Source organism: Girardinichthys multiradiatus, chromosome 20 (assembly GCF_021462225.1).
Source record: "Girardinichthys multiradiatus isolate DD_20200921_A chromosome 20, DD_fGirMul_XY1, whole genome shotgun sequence".
Taxonomy (NCBI): Eukaryota; Metazoa; Chordata; class Actinopteri; order Cyprinodontiformes; family Goodeidae; genus Girardinichthys; species Girardinichthys multiradiatus.
The window spans coordinates 41654134-41658037 of NC_061812.1; positions in this window are offsets into that span (position 1 = coordinate 41654134).

Consider the following 3904-nt stretch of genomic DNA (forward strand, 5'->3'; position numbering starts at 1 on the left):
GAAAGAAGGAAATCCTAGAAACCTGTTTAATATGGGATTTAAACAGTGGCATGCACAGACATTTTGGGGGGCAGGGGCTCAAGTGGGAAAAAAGGGCACCTTGTGCGGCACATGGAGCTGTCGGTTGCCTTTGTAGTGTGAGATTTATTACAGGCACAGCATGAACATAATTTATATGTATTACTAAGCACCCACAAAACAAACTGTCCTGTGGTATGTAGGGAAATGACCACCCAGGAAAAAAAAACTCAAAACAAGAATGCATTTTACTAAATTCTTTAAATTAATAAGGCAACAAAATGATCATATATTGATTTAAAGTTAGATTACTGATTCACAACCTGAACTTCCTGAGTCAAATTTGAAACTTATGTTATTCTTCATTTTGTTTTCTTTTTACACACTGAGCACAACGTGTTTGTCTTGACTATATCATTCTGTACTTTTATCACAAAATGCCTTCTGCACCAAATAACCTTATGTTGTCGCAAAGCAGGTTACACTGTCAAATTTACCAGGTAGGTCACACTAAATGAGTTATCTTCAGTAACCATGACCATTCTACAGTGTAAATCAACTATAACCAGAAAATAAGTTATAAAATCTTTATAGTCAAAATGAAACCAACATCAGAGAATATGATCATAAGAAGAATCATCTATACTTCTGCATGTATCCAGTGTGATATATGACAGAAATTATTCTTAGTGTCGGGGGAGGACTGTGGGTCAGACCAAAGCGCAGACAAGAGCTCGGTAGCCGCATCTTAGTACTTCCTTGTTTATTCCAAAAATATCCTAAACGTAACAAAAACACTGCAAGGATGAATCATAAGTACAGTCCAAAACTTACATGAACTCTGCAGGTCACTTAAGGCAAAAACGTTGCAAAAACGTAGCATAGTCTCCAAACGAAGCATAGACAAAGCATAGACATGGTAGGGAACGGGGTAGTAACAGAACGAACCAGCGAGGAACTAAGCAAACAGAACTACTAATATACACAGAGCACAAAGAGGGGAACAAAAGGCAGGTAATCAAAGAAACAGGGAACAGGTGTGACATGGACGCAGGGAGACAGAGGGAGCAGGTGAACTTAATAAGACTAAGACATGAGGAAAGGGACTGATTAACAAAACAGTAAAACAGACCTAAACGAAAATTACAGACCAAGATAAAACAGAATCACGAATAAACATGAATTAAAGGAAACTGAGAACTGGAGGTAGCACAACAACCTAAGATCTAAGGACTAGCAAAAGAAACCATAAAGTCCAAAAATGTCACTCCATGACACTTAGAGAATAAAATGAATGAGATTACAAGTCCTGAGAACCTATGTCTGCTATTTAGAAATTAAAATACTGTGATCACATCATCATTTTTACACACACAGAAGTAGAAAATACAACTTAGCCTACATGCCCCACATTTACTGAACTTTATGAAAGGTATTTTAGTAGTGTATGAATTGCAATGTTAACCAGCTCATTTGGCCGTATTTGCAATAAAAAAAAAACATGAGTCAAAGAGAAGTCATCAGGGACCATTATAGCAAATGTAATACGTATATCAATGAGATAGATTTGAATTGATTTATTTCTTCTAATTTAAGAGTTAAATCGTGGACATTCTCCTAGCGCCTGGTGGCGGCCATAGAAGACATAGCGGGTAAAGGTATGCCATTTATTGGCCTGTTCTGTTTAGATAAAATGGTGGCAAGTGAAGTTTTAATTTTTTAATCTGAAGTTTAGGAAGCAAGTATATTCATTTTGTTTGTTACCTGGATGGTTAGCTGGCCTGTCTGCAGGGCAGGGCTCTATTAGACGGCGGAGGAGAGGAGAGAAGAGGTAAGCTGCACCAGCGCAGGTCCAATTCTCCGCTCTGCACGCGGCATGTCCCTGCTGAGTGACACACGAGACGGGACACGGACGTGTGCTGGCGAGGGGGGAGGGGAGGTACTTGTCGATCAAAATTTCAAAACGTGGGGCACTGGTATGAAAGACCTTTAAATTCAGAAATTTTACCTTGGGCCCCACACTGTACATTGTAAAAAAGAAAAAAAAGAAAGATTTCAGGAGGGAACTTTTTGTCCATAGGATAAAAGGGCAGGTGCTCTAGCACCACCTAATGTCTATCTGTGCACGTCCCTGGATTTAAATGACATGTCCTGGTCAAAAATAACACCAAGGTTTTACGTTATTACCAGAGGTCAATTTAATACCGTCCACATTAATTGACTGACTAATCAATTTCCTTTTCAAAGATTCCGGTCCGAAGGCGAATATTCTGTCTTTTTTAAATTTAGAAGCAGAAAATTTAAAGTCATTTTTCAAGTTTTTCTGTCTTCAAGACATGCTTGTAGTCTATCTAACTGGTTGGGCTCATCAGGATTTATGGATAAATAAAGATGAGTATCATCAGCATAACAATTAAAATGTATCCTATGCTGCCTGATAAGTTTACCTATTGGAAGCATATATATATTAAAGAGAATTGTCCCAAGTACTGAACCCTGTGGTACTCCACAATTAACCCTGGAGTTTAAAGAGGATTTATCATTTACATGAACCAACTGGAATCTGTCAGACAAATAAGATTTAAACCAGCCTAGTGCTTTTTCCCTAATCCCTACAGCATGTTCCAGCCTTTCTAAGAGAATATTGTGATCGACTGTACCAAATGCAGCACTGAGATCTAACAGGACAAGTACAGACACAAGTCCATTATCTGAGGCCTTAAGAATATCATTAATGACTTTCAGCAGAGGTGTTTCAGTGCTATGATGAGCTCTGAAGCCTGACTGAAACTCTTCAAACAGGTCATTGCTCTATAAATGCTCACACATTTGGTTAGCAACTATTCTTTAAGAATTTTAGATAAAAACGGAGGCTTGGATATAGGTCTGTAATTTAGTAAATCATCTTGTTCAAGAGAAAGGTTCTTAAGTAAAGGTTTAATTACAGCTACCATAAACGCTTGTGGTACCTATCCATTTACTAAGGACAGATTAATCAAATCTAAAATGGGGCTGGTAATCAGAGGGAACACTTCCTTAAATAATTTGGTTGGGATTGGGTCTGACATACAAGTTGAAGGTTTAGATGAAGCTAATATTTTTGATAACTCAGGAAGGATCAAAGCAGTCCAAATCAGATCATATTTTACAGTCACCTCCAATGCTTTCTCACTTAGTGAGGATGCAGTAATCATGTTCGGGAGTATGTCAAAGATTTTATTTTTAATAGAATCAATTTTATTTAAAAAGAATCCCATAAAGTCATTACTGCTAAGAGCTAAGGGAATGTATGACTCAACAGAGATATGACTGTGTAAGTTTAGCAACTGTACTAAAGAGAAACCTAGGATTTTTCTTATTCTCTTCTATTAAGAAATAAGCTGTTCTGGCTTGGCGAAGTGTCTTTTTATTCAACAGTTGACTATTTTTCCAGAGTAAGTAGGAATCCTCTAGCAGTACAGGGTTATGAAGAAATATTATTTCTTTACACTCAATGCCATATGTCAGCACCAGGTCCAGAGAATGAAGACAAAGGTAGGGAGGTTTGCTAATGTTTTGAGCAAAGCCAACTGAGTCCAAGATAGCATTAAAGGCTAAATTTAGGCTATCCCTTTCAGTGTCAACAAGAATGTTAAAACCCCCCTCTATAATGACCCTATCTGTATTTAACACAAAATCAGATAAAAGGTCTGAGAACTGATCTTTAACTTGAGAGTAGGGGCCTTGTGGACGGTACAAGACAACATAGAGAGATCTTATGTTCAATAAGCCACATTTATTGTTTTATTTTTATTTTCTGTCTGAGTTTTATTTATTTTTATGAGTTTTTCATGGTTTCCTACTTTTAGATTATTTTTTAATCTATTTAATTTTGGCTGTGGGCGAG